The sequence below is a fragment of the Olea europaea genome, chromosome 10 (assembly GCF_002742605.1).
Source record: "Olea europaea var. sylvestris chromosome 10, O_europaea_v1, whole genome shotgun sequence".
NCBI lineage: Eukaryota > Viridiplantae > Streptophyta > Magnoliopsida > Lamiales > Oleaceae > Olea > Olea europaea.
This window is the reverse complement of record NC_036246.1, coordinates 18,924,587-18,948,265: the sequence shown is the minus strand read 5'-3', so window position 1 is coordinate 18,948,265 and position 23,679 is coordinate 18,924,587. Positions and strand designations below refer to the sequence as shown.

Genomic DNA, 23,679 nt, shown 5'->3' with positions numbered 1-23,679 from the left:
CTTGTATACTAAGCTTATGTTTCGTGAAAACTAAAATCTAGATTTTAATTTAAGTTAAAGTCAACATTGATTTCAACCATATATTTTATGAGTCTACAACTATTCAATCATTTATTTTATTAATTTTTATCAAAATTTATTGAAAATCTAATTTTAATTCCTACCAAATAAGAGTTAAAAATATTCCAATAATCAAATGCATATGTGTCAAAGTTATTCGACCTTTTTCTTTATTTCTCTCTAATGTTTATTGTCCCCACCTCTCTGCTTACCTCATTTATAGTTAATTTCAAATTTGTTATAAAATTAAAGGGAAAAGAGAAATAAGAGAAGAAAATAAAGAGTCAAAATTCAATTGTCTATTATTATAAACCAATGCCCTATATTTATAGGATCCAAAATAAGAGTTACAATTGGAATAAAATAGTTCTTTTAAACTAAACAAGACTTATCTATGTATCATGATAACACTAAATAATTATCTCATTATTTTAAAACACTCTCCCTTCGATGATTAATAGTACAATAATTGCCTCGTTAAAAATCTTGTTTGATAAAAGCCCCAGTGGAAGAAAAATAAAATAAAGGAAAAAAGAATATAGTCGATTGTTAATATTTTGGAGTATAAAGAAAATGCTGCCTAATTAAAATCTTGCTAGGAAAATTCAGTGGGACGAAACCTACACTAAGGAAAAAGAGCACAGTCACACCTCTGATGAAAATCACTGAAAATCTTTGAGTCAGCGCATTCTAATCCTTTGAACCAAATTTTTTAATGTAGATGTTGGCAATATTTTTGCGAATAAATCGGTCACATTGTCACTTAAGTGAATTTGTTGAATATCGTTGTCACCATTCTTTTATAACTCATTTATATGAAAGAACTTTGGAGAAATATGTTTCGTCTTATTACCTTTGATATAATCTCATCTGAGTTGTGCAATACAAGATGCATTGTTTTCATATAAAATTGTTGAACTATTTTTTATTGAAGTTAACCTGCATGATGCTTGGATATGATATGTCATGTTTCTCAACTATACACATTATCGACCTGCTTCATGGATTGCAATAATTTCAGAATGATTTGAAGATGTTGTCAAGGATTGCTTAACAGATTTTCATGATATAGCTATTCCTCCACATGTAAACACATATCCTGTTTATGATTTAGTTTTATGTGGGTCAGATAAATACCTGCATCTGCATATCCCACTAAAACAGATCCCGACTTTTGAGAATAAAATAAATCAATAGTACCATTTAGGTAACGACAAATATATTTAACATCATTTTAATGTCTTCGAGTTGTTGTGGAGATATATCTTGCAATGATATTTACAAAAAAAAACTATGTCAGGTCGAGTGCAATTTGTAAGATAAGTTAATGCTCTAATTGCATTTTAGTATGACACTTCAAGACCAAGAACCTTTTCTTCATCTTTAAGTGATAAAATAGATTATTTTTCACATCAAGTGATCGAACAATCATAGGTGATACCAATGAGTGTGCATTATCCATATAAAAAAGTTTTAAAACCTTTTCTGTATAAGTAGATTGATCAACAAATAATCCTCCTGAAAAATGTTCAATCTACGATTCAAGATAAAATTTGGTTTTTCCCAAATCCTTCATCTCAAATTCATTTTTCAAATAATCTGCAGTTTTGTTGAGCTTTTGAATAGTTCAAATAAATTTAAATCATCAACATAAATTGCTACAATTGCAAATTTAACACTCATTTTCTTTATGAAAACACATGGGAGACATCATCATTTTTATAACATTCCTTCAACAAATATTAATTAAGGCGATAACACCATATGCTTCTGGATTGCTTCAATCAATGTAATATTTTTACAATTTAATTGAGAACATAGTTTTCAGGCATGTATTATTTGTTCCTGACACTATAAGTTTTTTGGAAATTTTCATATATATGTTACTATCAAGTGAACCGTACAAATAGACAGTTACTATCAAACTTTTGAGACACGATCAAACTAATTAAGAATCTAAAAATGATGGTATCCATTACGGGAGAATATGTTTTCTCATAATCAATTCTTGATCTTTGTAAGAAATCTTGAGCTACGAGTTGGTCTTTATGTTTTGTAATTTCATTATTTTCATTTCTCTTTCGTACAAAAATCTATTTGTATCTAATATGGATCACATTTTCAGATGTTTGAGCTACCGGTCCAAACACTCTTCATTTCTCTAAAGAATTCAACTCTGCCTATATGGCTTATTTCCATTTTTGTCAATTATTTCTATCTTGATAGTCTTTAACTAGTCGTATTTCAGGATCTTCATTTTGCATAATATCAAGAGCCACATTAAAGACGAAAATATTATCTATAACAACATTATTTCGTTCTCATAATTAATGAGATAACATAATTTATTGAAATCACATTATTTTCGGACACTTATGATTCTTCAAGAACTTTATTTTCAATATTTGATTGATTAATTTTTTCTAATATGACTTTTTCCGAAGTTTTTGGTTGATTTTTCTCTTATATTTTTATTTTTTTGAGATACAGAATCTTTTAAATCAACTAGTCGACTGCGCTTCTGACGTATTTGAGATTAATTAGCTACAACATATTATCCTACTGGGACATCAATTTTTGCTGAAATATTTTGTGTTAGAATATGATACTTTGTCACTTTTCTTGTATCAACAAATACATTAGATAATTGATTTGCAACTCTTTACAAATGAATGATTTTTCCAACCTCTTACTTATATTGATTACTGCAGGGATCAAAATGAGATAAGGTTGTTTCATTTCAAGAAAATTTACCTTATTTTTTAGAATGTAGTTTTTCCCCTCCAAATAGTGGAAAAGTAATTTCATCAAAATGACAATTTGCAAAATGTGCAACAAATAAATCACCCGTTAAAGATTCAAAATACCTAATAATAGATGGTGAATCAAAATTCACATAAATTATAAGTCTTCATTGGGTACTCATTTTAGTACATTGTGGGGGGGGGGGGGGGAGAAATAAGGACTTGAACAGCACAATAAAAAATCTGTAGGTGAGAAATATCAGGTTCATGATCAAGTGTCAGTTGCAAAGGTGAATATTTATAATATGCAGTTGGTCCAATATGAACCAATGATATAGCATGTAATATGGCATGACCCCAAACAAAATTTGAGAATTTTGTTTTAATAAGCAATGGTCTAGCAATAAGTTGTAAACGTTTAATAAACGATTCCGCTAAACCATTTTGTATATGAACATGCAATCGAATGTTTAATTACAATCCTAATTGACATACAATAATCATCGAATGCTTGTGATCGAAATTCACCAGCATTGTTAAGACGAATAGCATTAATTAAGTAATCAGGAAATTGCACTTGTAATTTTATGATTTCAGCAAGTGGTCTAGCAAAATCTGCATTCATAGTAGAAAGTAAATAAACATGTGAACATTTAGTATAAGAATAAATTAATAGAATAAAATAACGAAATGGTAAACATGGTGGGTGTATTGACTCACAATATCTCCATAAATTCGTTCCAAAAACGTTAGAGATTCAATATTGACCTTTGTAGTTGAAGGTCTAATGACTAACTTGCTTTACAAACAAACTACATATAGATAATCATTAGGTAAAAAAATCTTCTGTCTCTTTAAAGGATATTCATGTGAATTGTTTATTATTCAACGCATTATTATAACTCTTGAATGTCGAAATTGATCAAGCTAAAGTATGAAACTTTTTGGATTAACAAACTTCTGGTTCGTAACATTATTTGATTCAACCATTTTTATAAATCTATAATACATGCCAAGTAGAAAATGCATGAAAAAAATTCTTTTATCTACTTTTTGCTAGATACAAAAGATATTCAACATTAGTTTTTTGTATCGTCTCAATATGATATTCATTGTAGTGAATATCTTTAAAACAAAGTAAATTTTTTCTGAATTTACTAGAATATAATGCATCCTTAATATATAATTTTATATTATTTGATAAAATAATATAAGCTCTTCCAAAACTTTAACGATATTCGATACACCTGATATCGTATTAACATTATTTTCTGTTGATGTTAAGTCCAAAAAATATTTTTTATCTTAAAAAATAGAATGTGTAGTTGCACTATCAATCAAGCATGTGTCTTAACAATCCATCATGAATCTATAAATATAAAAAAATAAATATATTTAAAAAAATCTTGAATTTAAATTTGAAAATCGTAAACATAATTCAATACTGCAAAAGTAACGATGTATAATAAAGTTTAAAAAAAGTAAAAATATATTTCAAACTAAGTTTCTAAAATAAAGGAAATACTAGAAATATAAATAAACTAATCTATATCTTTCGTTATACCACCCCTAATCAAATTATTAATATTTTCATTTGGATCGGCAAAGAAATCGGAGACATCGAAATGAATCACATCAATTGAACCATCATAATCAACAAAATTTGTCTCCACTTTTCTTTTTCCCTTGATCGACTTTGTTAGAGATCCATGCGATGTTTTGTCATACGACAGGTAGGTGCACTGCTCTTTTATTCCACATTTGAAGCAACTTTTTTCGTGCTCATTTTTAGATGTGCTACTTTTACTTGTTTTGTGCCTTTTGAAATTATTGCCCTATTGTTGATAACGTAGTTGATTATTTCTTCCATAATTAATTTCAAGCGCACGTCAGTGTCCACATCTAAATCCATGTCCACGTCCTTATTTTGATATTGCATTTGTTTCAGACAATGCAGTAACATTTGCTTCAGACAATGGTACAAAACTAGTTGGACGTAACTCATGGTTTTTCATCAATAGTTTATTATTTTGTTCAACAACTAGTATGTAAGATATAAATTTTGAATACTTTTTGAAACCACGCTCACGATATGGCTGTTGAGGGGCACATTTGAGGCGTAAAAGGTGGAAAAACTTTTCTCTAACATATCTTCATCGGTGATTTTTTCTACACACAAAATTAACTTTGAATATATTTTGAACAATTCACAATTGTACTCAATTTTAATGTCTTGCAAATGAAGGTGTACCCACTCGTAGTGGGCTTTGGGAGGACTATAGTCCTTTGATAATCAAATCTTTCAGTTAATTTTTTCAAAAGAATATGTGGATCTTCCTCAGTGAGGTATTCAATTTTTAATCCATTGTGAAAATGATGACAAAGGAAAATGAGTGCTTTTGCATGATCATGTAGGGATTCATTGTTTCCTTCTTTTATTTGTATTTTCCAAACCTCTTGAGACTAGATGAATATCAGTATCGAGTACTTATGATAGATAATTTTTGTCAGATATGTCAAGTGCAGCAAACTCAAATTTCATAATATTTGCCATTTGATTAAGTAAACAATAAAGCAAAATGAAGTACAATTAATTTCAAAGAATATGATTAAGCGTCACATAATAGTTAATCAAATAGTCAATATTAACATGACATAATTTACGTGTGTTTCCTTTAGGGATAAACACTAATTTTAAATAATATATTCTTTGAAATATGTGCTACTTCGAAAGCATGTTGTATTTCACTATTGCTTCTTCAAGAAAAATATATCAATATTCTTCTGAAATATTGAAAATTATAATTTATGCTCTTCAAGAGCATATAATATTTTTTTTGGAATATTAATCTTAATATTGTGTTATTTCTCCAGCAACAACAAATTATTATTTAGAAATATTAGCTCTTTAGGAACGATGAGTTGCTCTTCTTCGAGAGCAAAAACAATTAAGAATGAATTCAATAATTGATATTTTATTGCTAAATAAAAAAAGATGATGAAATATTAGATTGGATACCACAACGATAAAATTACTTATTTTATAAACACACATAAATGGACTTTTGCAATTCTAAGAATTCATACGCAAGTGTTCAATATTTGAGCTTTGCCTCGGCTTCTTTGTCAACCTTATGGGATTGATGAAAATCCATAGAAGCCCTATTCATCTTCCTGTTCAAACTCTAATGCCGAATACAGAAACTAAAAAAACTCTAATGCTAACAACAGCGTGAATTAAAAGCAAAGTAAAAAGAAAAAGAATTTAATGCGCAAATAGGACATAACAACAGAATTAAGGTGAATTTACTACAAGTGCACTTGATTGTGGTGGGACCCAAATCTATACAAAGTAAAATTATGGCACGCAAACTATATACTTGTACGCTCGTATCAACAGACTATTGAAAGTATTTTTATGAGAAAAAAAATCACATGTTACCAAATTAATTTTTGTACATGTGATAGATGATTTTGCTTATAAAAATTACTACATTCACTAAGCTTTGAAAGATTTCGTACTGATAACGTATTGTAAAACTAAAGAGAAGAGAGAACATAAAAGAAGAAATAGAGAGTCAAAACTAAATTGTCTATTATTATGAACCAATATCCTATATTTATATGGTCCAAAATAAGAGTTATGATTGAAATAAAATAGATCTTCTAAACCAGATAAGGCTTATTCAATGTATCATGATAACTTTAAATAATCATCAATAATTATCAAATTATTTTACAACAAAATTTAAATTTTTTAACAAACAGAAAGAAAAAAAATTAGGATCTCGCTATTTACATTCATAAATTTTATATATGCATCACACTCTATATTCGTCTCTACTAAAATATTAGAAAATTATTATTTTCATTCACATCAAATTTCAATATTGTCTTTATTAAATTCATTCATTTGAACATTATAGATCCATACAAATTTTATATATTCATCCCATTATAAATACATTCGTAATACAATTTCAAAGATTTAAAAAATTGGATTATAACTCTAATAATATATATATATTTTTTAAATTTCCGTTGAAGAGGATATTTTTTTATTAGGGTTTTATGATTTTAGATGAAGACGATATTTTATTATTATTAGAATTTTAGTAAAACATAAACTCTAAAAGAATATAAAAAATTTTAAAAGAATTTATCAAAATAAATATTAATGGATGAAGTCATAAGGATATGTTTTTATTTAATTTCGTAAATGTCTATTTAGGTAAATTTGTATAAGATAGAGAAATATGATATAATTGTATTTCTAAAAGTGGATGTAAATAGCGATACCCAAAAATTAGAGGAAATTACAAAACCCAGGTGTTTAAAAAATACAATTCTAAAACCAGGTACAAAGTTTAATAATGCATAAATCAGTTTTCCATAGAAAATTAAAACCTACCATATATTAAAACCCTAATTCATTTTATTTCTATCTCTCTCTCTCGCTCAAACACACAACACAGTGGCACCCCCCTCTCTCTCTCTCTTTCTCTCGCGTTGTAAGCTCATGACTGTACCAATTCTGCAATCAGAACTCCTCATCTTCAGTCGTCCACGACCCATCCTACGAATCGCTTGCCAGGAGCGTGAATCGCCATCCTACGGCTGCAGATCCACCCTTCTCCCTTTTGAATTATTTGTCATGTTGACCACCTCTGAGCGTCGGAAGAAGAAAAGTCGTAGCCAGAGATGCGTCACGTTGACCGCCTCCAAGCACTGTTGCATGGTGGTGCTCACAGTGAGTCTCGCGTCGCCAGCGCTGTTGGCTTCTCTGTGCAACATGGATATTGATGGTGTTGGTGAGGTTTTGTGGGGGTGACGGTGTGGTGATGGTGCAGTGACGGTAGTATGATCGCGACGCTCTCTCCCTGTTGGATATCTGAGCGTCGCGACTGCTGTGAAGTCGTCACGATGTTGGTCCAAGCACCGATCTGTGGTATGTGTGTTGATTTATGTGATCTGTGATGTAGTGTTGGATATAGATGTTGTGAGATGGGTGGTGTGGGTGCGGTGGTGATGTGTTGTGGTAGTGTTATCGGCACAGTGGTGCTCATGATGGTGGAGGCAGGAGGTGGTGTTGCCCAACTATTGTTGTGTTGTTGTTGATTATGTTGGTGATTGCGGTTGCGGTTGCGGTAAGGGGTGGGGGTGTCTGTGACCAATAATTAAGCGTATGTGATCAACTATTTGGACGTTTGTAACCGCCTGGACAATTAGACATCCAACCCGTAATCGCAACGACCCAATTGCAAGAGCGGAGCTCTACCAACTGAGCTATATCCCCCCAAGCCAAGTGGAGCATGCATGAAGTAGTCAGATCCTTTTTCTATTCTTTTTCTCGACGCAATTGGGCCATCCTGGACTTGAACCAGAGACCTCGCCCGTGAAGTAAATCATCGCACCTATTTGGCTGAATTGTGACAAAAAAATTAGGTGTTTGTGATTACAAAATAATTTTTGATCAATAAACCATGATCTGTGACTCATAGATAAAATGTGACGTATAATTTGAATGATCTATGACCTTGAAATAATTGATTTATGACCACGAAATAATATGTGACCAATTAAATCGATGATATGTGATCAGTAAATAAATCTATGACCAATAATTATGAATATGTGACCATTAATTGTGAAACTGTGACTTTATTTATTTAATTAATAAATATTTTCAATTAATTATACATAAACCTAAATTCTGAATTTTTAAACTTTGTACCTGATTTGTGAATTTGTGTAAACAATACACCTGAATTATGAACTTTTCCCCAAAAATTATCATTCTTTGTAAATGGAACATGAATAAGTTAACAAATTATAATTGGATAAAAAGTAATAATTTCACCAACTAAAAATATTAAAAAAATAAAACAAATAAAAAACAAAATAAATAAATGGGACGGTAAACAGGGTAGGGGACCCATCCCGTCCCACCTTAACTGTGTACGGGGGTGGGGACGAGAATGACTGTCCCAATCCTAATCCACACCGTCCCACCTTAACTATGTACGAGGGTGGGGACGAGAATGACTGTCCCAATCTTAATCCACTATGTTGCTCTCCTGAAGTCCTCATGGCCTAGTAGCCCTGTAGTGATGACAGATTTGGAAACATAAAACTTAAATTATAAGCGATTGATAGGTCTTTAAGAAAGTAAAGATATCGTGTGAAGTGGAAATTTACATTTGTCAAATTTTATGATTGTTTGATGTCTTGTGAAGCATAAAATTTTAGATTGCTACTAACAAAGATGGATTTAGCATTACCTTTTACTAAATTAAAAATACTTATGTGTGATCATATTGGAGATTTTTGCTAAGTATTTTTAATTTAGTAAAAGGTAATGCTAAATCCATCTTTGTTAGTAGCAATCTAAAATTTTATGCTTCACAAGACATCAAACAATCATAAAATTTGACAAATGTAAATTTCTACTTCACACGATATCTTTACTTTCTTAAAGACCAATATGATCACACATAAGTATTTATTCGAAAGAAATGAGGGAGCGAAATACATATACTCTACTTGTCGTTATAGTTTCTTTCTTGGTGTCCCATTATATTCAAAGACAAAAGGTGTAAATGAAGACATTATCCTTGTTTAAAGAAAAGAAGAACAAGAAGAGGAAAAAAAAAAAGAAAAGAAAAGGGTTTTTGAATTTGAATGTTATAGGAATGTGTCTGTTAACCTAGAAGATTTTTCTCAATAGCTCTATTTTTTATTTAAAAAAACTTCTGAGTTTGATCCAAGTGGTACGTTGTTAATTTCTTTTAAATGGTGTATCAATATTCTTATACAATTTCATGAAACAATTTTCACGATTTCTTCCAAAATTCACAAACCTATAATAAGGACAATGGCTTTTCAATGATTGGCCCACAACCAAGATTTGTATATAACATCTCATAAAATTAATTTTAGAGTAAATTATATGTATTTCGCTCCCTCATTTCTTTCGAATAAATCTCCCTATTTGGTATACAAATTTTGCATCAATGTTTAGGTGATAAAAGTAAGAGTTTTGTATGCTAGTTTGCTTTCGATAAGGATGTTGTTTCTATGTAGGAACAAATTTTTATTTTTATTTTTTTAAGGGGACGCAATTGTTGGAGATCTAAAACACTTAAAAGAGCAAAACTATCTTAAAGACTTGAATGGCATCATTTTCTTGTTCTACTTTTTATTTGATATAAAATGTTTAGTAAAATCTCGTAAGCATACAGAATCATTGACAATGTAATAATTTTAGGAGTACGAGTATCGTCCCTCGAGAAGTAGACCTTAAGTTTAATGATTTTAATTCGAAGTCAAATTCCAATGTAACTGAAACCAAAGAGATTTTGATTGTTGCTTGATATCAACTAATTTTCTTGGTCTGTTTTAATGAAATCTACTGGTTGTAATATATCTTTCTTCATCAAATTCTCCACTGAGAAAGAGTCTTTTATGTTCATTGATGTAATTCTAAATTTAAACGTGCTACTATGGCTAAAAGTATGCGAATTAAAGTAAATTTCACTACTGGTGAAATATATATATTTTTTCCATAATTTATACCTTCCTGTTGAGTTATAATCCTTTGCTACCAAACCAACCTTATACCTCTCTATTGTCCCATTAGCTTTTTGCTTTATCTAGAGAACCTACTTATTCCAAATAGCTTTCCTACCAATTGAAAGATCAACCAAGTCCCAGATTTGATTGGATTTTATAGACTCTATTTCTTCTGCCATTGCAATCTTCTAATTTTTCTTTACAGTGCATGATAGAGCTTCAAATATTGATTTAGGTTCTTCATCATCCTTTTGAAATACTAAAAAAATTTGCCCCTAAATCTTGAAATGACATTTAGGCATAATTTTTTTTTTTTTTTTAAGTACTTTTATAAAGTGAAAGCTCCGATGTGATCTTGTCACTTGGAGATAAATTGCTCCCACTTGGGAACAACAGATGGAAGAGTTTTCTCTTGCTCATCAATTGATTCATCAAGTATAATTTTACCATCTAATTCGAATAAATATTCTTCCTTTTTAATTTCGCCTTTGCTAGGGAAATCATTTTTGAGAAATGTCAAGTCACGTAACACTATCTCATATATAATTTCACTTCAATTTTCACCTATAAACACATATCATTTGGATTGATTCAAGTATTTGATAAAGATATATTTCTTGCCTCTTTGACCCAACCTTCCAAATTTGTTAGAGGGATCATAGATGTATACAACTGATCCTCAAGGTCTGAAATAGCTTAAATAAGGCGAATTATCCGTCCAAGCTGATATGGAGTTGTAGGAACTTATTTCGAAGAAACCCTATTTAGAAAGTAGGTCGCAATCAATATAAACACATATCATTTGGATTGATTCAAGTATTTGATAAAGATATATTTCTTGCCTCTTTGACCCAACCTTCCAAATTTGTTAGAGGGATCATAGATGTATACAACTGATCCTCAAGGTCTGAAATAGCTTAAATAAGGCGAATTATCCGTCCAAGCTGATATGGAGTTGTAGGAACTTATTTCGAAGAAACCCTATTTAGAAAGTAGGTCGCAATCAATAAAACATCTCCTCAAAAGGAAATAGGTAAGTTAGTTTGCGTGATCATAGCCTATACCATTTCAAGCAATGTTCTATTACTCCTCTCAATAATACCTTTTTGCTATGCTGTGTTGGGAGTTATTGGGAATAGTTAATTGCCTAAAATTTCCCTTTTTATTGCATAGTTTCCTAGGATTAGACATGGTCCGGTTCGGTTCGGTTAAGTTTTTGGACCCAAAATTTTTAGGTATTTAGTAAGTGGAATAGTCGGGTTCAAATATAATTATGAAACTGTTCAGGTTCGGTTCCATTTGGTTCATTGGTTCCATTCGATTTCCGTGTTCCGTACTATAATTATTTTTTTAATGTTTACAAAACTACATTAATTCAACTAATGACATGTTCAATCTTAGCTCTTATAAAAAAACGTAATCCAATCTTATATATCTTTTGCATATCTCTTTGCTAAGTTCTTTATAGATTTGATTGTTAAAATCATAGGAAAATGAAGAGGAAAATAAAGAGTTCACAATAATTAAGAGAAGCGCTGTTGAATTTCAATTTATCTATAATGGTAGAAATAGCAATACCGTAGAATAACATATTTGGATAAAACTTATGTTAATTTGATTACGTTGGGTTTGTATTGAAAATTAGAAATAGGAAAATCATATTTTTAGGTTTGAGTTAAATTAACTACTTAGCAAATTTATTTAGAAAAAATAAAAATAATTTGACTTATTTAAAATAAATAAATTAAAAGAATTAGGGAGATTCGATTCGTTTCAATTCAGGGTGGGCCGGGTGGGTTGATTCGATTCGGTCGGTTCAGTTCGAGGGTTTTGTCCAGCTCCATAGTTTCCTAGACTCCTCAGATAGATATTCATGTCGTCGACCAGTTCTTAAGATCTTTACCTCTCTCTCTCTCTCTCTCTATTTTAATTCTCTAAGTATCATTTGAAGTATTCCAATGCCTCTTAATTTATGTGAAATCAAATAAGTAAAACTACATTATGTGAAATAATCTATAAATTTAATGAAGTAAGAAGCACCATGTCTGACATTCACATTACAAGTGCACAAATATCATAATGGACTTTGTGCAATGGAAATTCAGCCCTCAAAGCTTTATAAAATGATTTTTTGTTGTTGTTTTTCCTGTTAGACAATGCTTGCAAGTTGGCAAAGAAATCTTAGAGATTGAACAGACATTCTTTAGCTAACCTAATCATTCTATCTTATCCAATATGTCCTAATCTAATATGTCATATATGTTGTATTTATTGTATGAAATAGCATTTTCATTTAGTGCCATAATGGGATGAGCCCTTTTTATTAACACACATGGAGGCTCTTACTCTCACTCCACTCAATATAGAATTGGCCCATTAAATTCTATATATATGTTGGCCCTTCATCCTCTCCATCTCTTAAGCAAGAAAATGGGAAATCGGTTTTAGGGTTGAAGGGAGGAGTAGAGTGTAGTTCTCTCCATAGCAAGTTTTCTTCATTTTCGCAGCCTAAAGAATCCATGGTAAGTCACTCACAATTTGTTGGAGGTATGTTTTCTTTTATTATTGTTACACGTGCTATAACAATGAGAAGGGATTATTAAATCTATTGATGTTTAACAAATGGTATTAGAGCAAACTTCTCATTTTTATAGCTGTGTCATTGACTCATTCCATTTATATTCATTGGCTATTGTGCACTATGCCTGCATACCCATTTTTTGTCCATAAAGGAGACATGTAGTTGAGATATTTCTTCAAACATCTGCCGATCAATTGTTGGACGGTGGTGTGTGTGCACATTTATTACAGCAGTCTGCTTCTCTCAAAACCACAGACCAAAAAAAAAAGGAAAAAAAAACGGACGGAAGATTTCCAGAGAGAGAACAAAACTCGTGTATATATATATATATATATGAAAATAATAACTTCTAGGAAATAAGATGCTAATTACCTTGGATTTGTGGCTCCAAGATTGGATCTTTTTTCATCGCAGATTTAAATACTTCTTTAAGATTATGAGCTTGTGGGAGATCTGATTGGCCATTGAGATGGAAAAGAATAAATGGTTACAGAAAAAGAGAGGAGTCCGAGTGAAAGTGAAAGCTCGGGTTCAATATCTTCACACAAAGGTTGGCAGATTTTGAGAGAGAGTGAGAGACATCAGAACTCATAAAAGGCCTAAAATGAATTTGTTCTCTATTGTAACCCAAGAGTCAAATACCATTTTAAATCAAGATTAGATCCCAACCCTTGAGTTGATCCAAAGGCCCATGGTGGAGATGGAGAAGGACAATCCTTATTTTAGTAAAGTGACCAATTGGTTGTCTTAAAATTTAACAATTTATACCGATTTAATCGTTTAATATTTCATTGGGTATTGTTTAAGCTTCAAGCATTGGATAAGAGTTTATGGCATTGGTTAATGGTTGGCCAATATCTTATATTGCGAAATTATTTTCCCATTACGTGTTTATGAATTTTTGTGATATTACTCCATATTTGTTAATTGGAGAAAAGAAATGGATAATCTCTTTTGAGAAGAATAAATATTTTGTCCATGTGGATTACATAATTTCGTTGTATACAGATGGTTTGGAGTGGCTATGTACTCACTTCTCGTGGGACTAGTCATGATAAATTATCGAGATTGTTATATTGTTCACGCTTCTGCTTAATAACATTATACTATGATCCATGTAGATAGTTAATTTGCCCTCTCGATAAATCATTATTTGGTAGGATGCTTAGGACGACAAAAATAATAGTTAAGTGCTTGGCACGTGGTGGCCAAATTCTATCTTCTTGGTAGTGGGTCATTTTAAGTCCTTGTATTTAATTATTTTGCTTTGTAAAGTGTAAGAGCCTTTTGTGCGTCTTGGGCTCTAGCATAGTGTGTAAGAGTTCATTTTAAATAAAACTCTAGCATGGATATAAAATTGCCCAGTGAAAGTATTGTGGCTGAAAAGATTCTTTATGAACAGTGGGTGCATTTTAATAGGACTTGTCTTATGATCATGAAGTATACTATTGACAAATTTATTAGGCATAGCATATCTGATACAGATATGCCAAAGAGTATCTTGAGGCTATTGGGAAGAAATTTACTAAGTTTGACAAGACATAAAAATGAACTTTGATGAAACTTCTCACTACCACAACCTATGAAGGGTCAGTGGAGTTAGAGAGCATATTATAAAGCTTACTCATTTCTTTAACAAGCTAAAAGAATGAAAAGGTTTATTAAAGATGGTATACTAGTTGATTTGAATTTTTCTTATTTTGAAACTTGTGTTGCTTGTATCGAAGGAAAGCTTCAAAAAATAAAAAAATTAAAAAAAAATTGCTGCATACATTTTGAATCAAGTACCAAACAAGTCGGTTCCTAAAATATCTTATAAGTTATGATTAGGTAAAAAGCCTAGTTTACATCATTTCTGTGTTTGAGGTTGTAAAGCAGAAATAAAGCCTTATGATCCTCAGCAGAAGAAAATTGATCCTAAGACCATCATTGAATATTTTGTTGGGTATTGTGTGGGATCAAGAGGATCTAGATTCTATTACCCTTCTAATATTACTAGAATTATTGAATCTGATTGGGCCATTTTCTTTGAGGACATTAGTGGCAGTGGGAGCTCTGCACCACATGAAGTTGTGTTTAGGGAGGAATGTGTTATTATACTTGTTCAAGTTACTTCTCCATCAATGGTTGTGCCACAATTAATAGAGGGAACCAATACTATTGTCCAGACCCCATTGTTGACACTGAGGTTAATGTTAATTTGGGGACTGATGATATTGTTTTGAGGAGATCACAGAGAATTTGTAGACCCACAATTTTCTGATGATTATATTGTCTATTTATGGGAGCATGACTTTGATGTTCGTATGTATCTTGATCCGACCTCTTTTAAGGAGGTCATTGATAGTCCTAAATCTTCATTTTGGATGGGTGCTATGCATGATGAGATGGCATAAATGTGTCGAAATGGAGTATAGGACTTAGTTGAACTATCTTGTGGCTGTAGGCCAATTGGCTATAAATGAATTTTCAAGACCAAGTATAGTTCCCAAGGTCTGGTAGAAAGGTATTAAGCTAGGCTTATTGCTAGGGGCTTTAATCAAAGAGAATGCATTTATTATAAGGACACCTTCTCGCATGTTTCTACCAAGTATCCTTTCCGGGTTGTTATGGCATTGGTGGCTCATTTTGATCTCGAGTTGCATCAAATGGCTGTCAAAACAACTTTTCTTAATGGACATTTATTTGAGGATGTATAACTGATGCAACCCGACGGTCTACAAGTAGATGGAAAGGACCACATGGTGTGTAAGCTTAAAAAGTCTATTTATGGGCTTAAAAATTGATGAGATTATCACTTCTTTCAATTTCAAGGAGAATGTTGTTGATCAATGCATATACTTGAGGGTCACTGGGAGTAAGTATATATTTCTTGTTCTTTATGTTGATTATATATTACTCGCTGCAAATGACATTAAGCTTTTGCTTGAGACAAAGCGCATGTTCTCATCTCATTTTGATATGTAAGATCTTGATTAGGCCTCTTATGTTTTGGGGTTCAGATTTTTTGTGATAGATCTAGAGATGTTCTTGGATTGTCTCAGAAAACCTACATTGATCGAGTTTTGAGTAGGTTTAATATGAATTCTTGTTCTCTTGGTAAAGCACTTATTGTGAAAGGTGACAAATTTTCTGAGTCTCAATACCCTAAGGATGATAATGAGAGGACTCAAATGCAACCAATTCCCTATTCTTTAGTTGTGGGTAGTTTGATGTATGCTCAAGTGTGTACACGGCCTGACTTTGCTTACGTTGTTAGTGTACTTTGTAGATACTTGAGTGATCCTGGTTTAGCTCACTTGCAAGGCACTAAAGATCTAATGCTTACATATCGGCGCTATGACATTCTTGATGTAGTTGGATATTATGATGTTGATATTGTAGGTTGTTTAGATGACAGAAGATATACTTTTGGTTATGTTTTTTATTGATCAGTCTCGTGCCTGAGTCATGGGGAATTTGGACAAGGCAATGTTTATATATATATAGAGACATTTTGGTTAGTCTCATGCCTGAGTCACGTGCATTTTGGACAAGGCATTCTTTATGTATTGAGACATTTTGATTAGTCTCGTGCCTGGTTCACATGCATTTTGGACAAGGTGTACTTTATGTATTGAGGCATTTTGATTAGTCTCGTACCTGGGTCACGCGCATATTGGAAAAGGTAAAATTGGTGCATTGAGATATTTTGGTAAGTCTTATGCTTAAGTCATGCGCATCATGGACAATGCGTGTTATCTATAAGAGACAATATATTTTCAGTCTATGTCTAAGTCTGGCAGTTGTAAGCATATGTCTGGTGTCATATACCCTGTCAATATAGTCATTGGGCTATATGCTACAACTGTATTTTGGACAAAGCTTATTGTTTTTTAAGACATTCAAATTTATCTCTAGGGCTTCTTATGGAAACGAGTGTTCATCACTCTTTTGCTCTTTTCCATATTGTTTTTACATCTCGTTAGCCTATTTTACGTGATTTCAAATATTGATCATGTGTTGTTATTCTATCGGTATATCATTCACTGGTTTGAACTTGTAGGCACATTTTGAACAAGGCTTTTGGTTTTGAGATGCTTTCTTGTGTTTATGTAGTGATTAAATGAAATGCTGTCCAAGTGGGAGATTATTGTATTTATTGTATGGACTAGCATTTTCATTTAGTCATTGTTTGAGCCCATAATGGGATGGGCCCTTTTTATTAACACACATCGAGGCCCTTACTCTCACTCCACTCAATATAGAATTGGCCCCTTAAGTTCTATATAGATGTTGGCCCTTCCTCCTCTCTATCTCTTAAGCAAGAAAAGGGGAAATCAATTTTAGGGTTGAAGGGGAGAGTACAGAGTAGTACTTCCATAGCAAGTTTTCTTCATTTTTGCAGCCTAAAGAATCCATGGTAAGTCACTTACAATCTGTTGGAGGTACACATGCTATAATAATGAGAAGGGATTATTAAATCTATTGATGTTTAGCAATAAACACTTACTTGTATTTTCATCTATAACAAAAGAAGAAGATACATTTATGGAAAATTATCGATTTACACAATAGTTTTAAGTGTTTAGATCACTATCCAACACAAAAAACCATCATAGAGATATCCAAATCCATACATTACCATTGTTTATGCGAACATAATTACCCCTAAAGTTCAAACTAAAATCTAATCTTGAAAAAATAACGACCTAAATCAAGTTTCGACGTTTCCATAGCACAAATAGAGCATCATGAAGGATAACAGTACGACCACAACGCAAGTATAACTTACAATTACAAGTCCATTTCACCTCCACCTTATCATTGTTTTTGACATATACCACTTTGTACCAACTAGGAATTAACGGAACTTCACATATGCTTATTGATTCTTAGTTACATGGTTTGTCGCTCTTGAGTCTACAATCCACATAAAATAGGATTCAGTTAGTATAGTAGTACTTGAAACATAAATAATATTAAAAGAAGTATATACAAGAGCTACCTTTTTTAACTCAAGACAGTCCCAAGTAAAGTAACGTAGCACTTGACAATTGTAGTATTTTAACTTTCTATTGCCTTTCTTCTTTTTCAACCATTTTGCTTTGTTGTTGCGTTTGGGCTTGTTCGTTTTAGGTCCATGTCCAATCTCCTTTCTTTTTTCTTTTCCTATCGCGCCTTTAGTTCTTTTTATGCTTAAAGCCCAAAACTTTTCCAGAACTAGACTCAACTACAAAAGCAAGTTCGAGGGAGTCAGCTATACCAAGTCCCTCTTCCTCCAGGATGAATGATGATTGTGAACTTAGTAAATTTTCGACTCTATGCTTGATGTTAAATCATCATAAATCTTAATTTGTATGAGTACAAATAATATGTGAGCATAAATGAACAATTAAATGGTTATCTCTGAAACTTTGAGAAATAAGACATCGAAACATAGCATTGATGACCTTAATAAGGTAGATAAATTGAATGACAATAACTATAACACTTGGCGCCATGAAATCTAGTATGCATTGGAGGAACACGATGCTCTCATGCGATGTAAGTCCCAAGTTCAAGTTTTAATGCTATCATTATGAGTCAAATTGATAATTAGATGTTCCAGTTAATAGAAAGAAATCGAATTAAAGTTTGAACTTGCTACTCATTAGAGAGTATTTGACCAACCAACTTCAACTCCTTGATCATGTTAGACGTAACCCTAACATGCTATTTGATGTTATGATCAAGAGATTTCTTATGAGTGTCAAACTTTATTGTTAGCTATTTAAGTCAAGTCATACTAGTACCACCACATTTGTCTCTTTCATAAACCAAATGTCATAATCAATTGAGAATTGCTCACATTCGTGTATAAGATCATCCACTATAGAACATACCAAGACTACACGAGCAGTAAAATCTTTCTTTTCCCATCACTGAAAAGTTCTCTAATCTCTTCGGTGTTGAGAGTTTGACCCACACTTTGGTCTTGCATTGCACGAGAACATCGTATTCCTCCAACACATACTAAATTTCATGGTGCAAAGTGTTATAGTTATCGTCATTCAACTTATCACCCTTATTAAGGTCATCAATGCTATTTTTCGATGTCATATCTGTCAAAGTTTTAGAGACAACCATTTAAATGTTCATTTATGCTCACATATTATTTACACTCATGTAAATTAAGATTTATGGTGATTTGACATCAGTCATAAAGTCGAAAGTTCACTAAGTTCTCAATCATCGTCCATCCTATGTTTCATTATGATAACAATTACTTTTTTAAACACAAAATTATAAATTTTAGGTGAGAGTAGCATGATCTCTACCAACTAACTGTACATCGATAGATGGATTTTCTTAATACTCTAGTTTTCATTCTTCCATTTCCTCATCAAAATCCTGATCAAATAGCTGTAGGCTAGAGTATGTGATTTATCTAAAATTTCGATTGCAATATCATGTCAATGACTGGGAAGTATTTTATAAGATGATGTACTTTCTCCGTCTCACATGTATACTATTCAAAATGCGTACTTGCCCCACGGGGCATAGTCCAATGGTATAAAGAATAGGAGTGAAGTAGTCTCAACCTTGCTGCCAGCTGTAGTGTGAGGGTTCAATTCCTGAAATATGGATTTGGACTCTTTGTGGGCACCAGTGTACATGCAAGCTCTTGTTCCCTAGCTTGCTGGAGCACATCCCACGATTTACCTCCTTCATGATACTCCAGGGACGGAGTGGTGGGGGACCTTCAAGGTTGGGGTTCAACCTTTATTCTAAATGCATACTTCTAGACGCATTATTTCGAGATATTTTATGTGTTGTACTATGCTATGTCACGAATTTTTCATAGTTCCAATAAGTAGTAGCTTTTTAACATGTTCCACAATCTGTACATTTCTAGCCTTCCCTCTACGGATGCTAATGGTGTGCATAAGTCTGTCTAGCCATATTTGATAAACACAAAAAATGGATCACATAACCTAATAAAGACTTACACCACTTATGAACGTAGAAAATATGATATTTTAAATACTTTCAAAGATTTTTTAATTTCCAAAAAAAAGAAAAAAATAAAAAGAAAAAGAAAAAGAGAGCATCTTAAAAATTAATTACCACTAGATAAATACCACTTAATAAATATTATTGATTTAAAAAAAATCAAAATTTCATCCAATTAAAAAATATTTTTTAATGATTTTTACAAACTCATTTTAATCATTAAATACAAAAAATATTTTTAGCTACTTGAAAAATTAATTCAATTATATAGAAAATCATCCCGTCATGTACAGTACATGCTGATTTCCTAACCTTGAATTTCTATTTTTTTTTTTTCGTTTGGCTTGCTCCACTAATTTTGACATTTTGAATTCGAATGTGTAGCCAAAATTAAAAGTAATATATGCATCCTTACATTTTGTACACCAACATATTGGTCAGAGAGTGAGAGAGAAAGACTACTACTCATATAATATTTTCAAAAATTTCAAATTTTTACATTTTGAAAGGCTCTGTAATGCCCCGAAATTTTATAGAATTAAATTTATTTGTTCCATATGCTATATATTTATGATTTGAAATTTGAAGGAGTAAAGTGAAATAGTTTAATTTTATTTTATTTTGGCCAAATAATTAGATTTTGATAGAGGAAAAGTAAGTATGTAATATTGGACTCTTTTTGTATCTCGCAATTAATTAGAAGTCTTCAACATGAGAAAAATTTATTTTGAATTAGACTACATCAAGTTAAGTACGATTAAAAGAATGATAGGTTAATAGAATTGACAAGGACTTGCAATATTAATTAATTAAAATTCTTTTCCTCTTTGAATTCCTACCACTGTGATTGATGTGAAACTAATAGTATGGTATAATTCAAATATCACTTTTTGTAATCAATAAATAAGTTGGCCAAGTATCCTATTTTTAATGGGATGGTTGTACAAGGAAATCCAATCGAGTATACTACTAACTCTACCATTTGAAACCAATTCTTATTCAAATTCCTTTTATTACACAATTTTTCAATTCTAGTTGCATACAAATTCAATTGAAAATTTCAACTATAAATACCGCAAAAATTCCATTATTTATCCACAGGAAATAAAGATAGCCATGGTAGAGATAGAGGAGAGGAAAAATGTATAGAAAAATAAGAGGAGAATGTGTACGTGCAAGATTTTATTCTTTCCAACGTTTCAAAATCAAGGTAAGATTATTTTGTGCACATGGTTTGTTTCCATATGCTTTTATATTCAATTAAATATGCATGAATTATCAGTAGACCTTCAGGATCTTTAAAAAGAGATATGAAATCCTTTGAAAATTTATGATAACCTAAGATAGGTATGTCGCTTGGTCACCTATATACTCTAAAAGAGAATAGTGGTATGAAGTGCAAATTTTATTGTTATATATTTTTCTACGGAAATTGCATATATCTTATTGAGCATTTTTAAATACTCACAATTACAATAATTTTTCAAGTTAGTTCAGGTCAATTGGAACTGTGGTGGGATGATGATGTGGACTACTAAGAGTATTCAAAAAACGAAAAGTATTAAGTTTTCTATCTTTCGATTTATTAGTTTAGTTTGTTCAAAGACATGTTATTTAATTAGCAAGGTGATTATGTTTTTTTTTATAATATAATTTTCATATATTATTTTAAATTTGTGAATATTCTAGTTATTTTTTTTTATAAAGAAATTTATTTTTATCGTTCCGCCTTTAATACAAAGAAAAATGAGTTTTTGGTAATACTTTAATATTTGGGAAAATATGGGGGTGTTGCAGGCTCTAACATTCTTATTTTAAGTCCAAATTTTGAATTTTTATAAGGTTGAAAAGTTTTTTAGTAGACCTTTCTAATCATGCTAATCTTATTTTATGAAAATAAACAAACAAAAAGTAGTAACTATTAAAATTTTCCACAATTTTAACTAGGTTTCAATTTCTCCAAAAATAGAAAATCGAAAATTTCAAAAATTTGCAGATATAATCTAAATCATATATGGAACATGTAAAAGTTTCTTGAATTTATATTCTATGTTTTGTGACATGCCATTAATGATTTTTCAAGCTTTATCATAAAAGGCATACAAATATTTTATCACTTTAACTCTATTTACAGCAAGATAATATGCAAGAAAATAACATTAGACGGCTATGACAACAATGTAATTTCACACCTAAGCATGTTTCTACTTAACAATATTGTAGAAACTTATGTGAACTGAAAATTTCCTAAGATTAAATATGTTACATCACTTGCCTTGCTTGCTTAATCTCGTTGGTCTAAATCTCTATCCAATTAAAGGAGTTCCTTAGCCACAATCCAAGTTCCTTTCTCAAGATGATTGAGTACCCAAAAGTGTGATATATTGCCTTTTTTAATTTTTCACCATTCTTGGAAGTTATAATATTGGTTATGGGTGGTAGGAAGTTATTCACAATTCAAAGAATAACTACTCCCTCCAACCAACTTTATTCTACATGTACCGGGTCAACCCACATGGAGGACACGCCCATTCCCAATAGCAATAATCCAGCAAAGGCGCATTGTATAATCAAAGTCCCAAGAAATAGCAATGGAAACTCTTGATTATCGCAAACTGGACTTCAATCTTTTTTGTTGTTTCACATTGAGTTTTAACAAAAAGATTATAAGAGAATAACGGAATTTTCTAGCAACTATGCTCTTACATCCCTTAATTCTTTAAGCTTATAAAGTTCAATTTAAAACATTTTTATTGATAAGTGAATATGTTTTAAATTAATTTATTTTTATCGGTCAAAGTTACAAATAATTATGTTTTATATTTTGGAAGTGGGGAGGAAGATTTCAAGAAGGGATTATCGGGTTGGTTGGATAAAAGGACTTGAAAAAATAAGAGGCTAAATGAAAGAACTCTTTTATTAAACTTTCGCTGAACTTGCTACATATTGACAGTGGTCAGCCCTATACCAAAGGCATGGTAATGTAGAATGGTAAATGTTCAATCCTTACGTCTAGAGCAGAAATGTGTTTTCTTATTTTTATTATTATTTTAATCATTCTATGATCAGTAAATAAATAAAATAATATTTACCAAGCAACTAAAATTATAAATTCTATAATTAATTAATAAATCTTGCAATAGATAATTTTCAAATTTTTTAAAACAAGACAATTGAAAATTGAAAGTGATAAGTGTATTTTATACTCTCATTTGGACCTAAAAATATATACATACAATACTCCTTTTAAGCAATTATAATCTATTTTATTATATATTTCGTTTATTAGATAAAAATCGATGAATAGAAGTGCAATTGAAAGAAAGAAGCGAAAATGACAAAAAATGGCGAAGTACAAAATTTGAGGACCGAATTGTAAATGTCCAATGGTTGATTTGGACCACAAGAGTTATTTTGAAAATTGCTAGAAGTCAATTGGATATAGCTAGAAGCCAAAAATGAATGGAATATGATCATAATATTACCATAAATCAGTTTCAAATCACACAACATTCTTTCAAATTTTTAATAAAAAACTGAGACCCATTTTTGGCATAGTAAACATTCGAATTGGAAAATTTCTATATCTGAAAAAATTGTAGCCCTTTGGAGTTAGTTTTTCAATGCACTTTGAATCGCTTCAATTGAATATTGGGAAAGAAATTATGACCAAAATACTGAATGTTATGCAGATACAAAAATATGCGTGAGTGAAGATAACTTTCCTAAACTCTTTTCAAAACCAAT

General features: G+C 31.2%; 1 long non-coding RNA gene across 1 annotated transcript; it reads left to right on the top strand.

Annotated features, from left to right (window-relative positions):
• The first annotated feature begins 12,789 nt into the window (after positions 1–12,789).
• LOC111402662 lies at positions 12,790–13,886 on the top strand. Its single transcript, XR_002704319.1, has 2 exons — positions 12,790–12,898; positions 13,372–13,886. It is a non-coding gene; the product is annotated as an uncharacterized LOC111402662 (long non-coding RNA).
• The last annotated feature ends 9,793 nt before the right edge of the window (positions 13,887–23,679 follow it).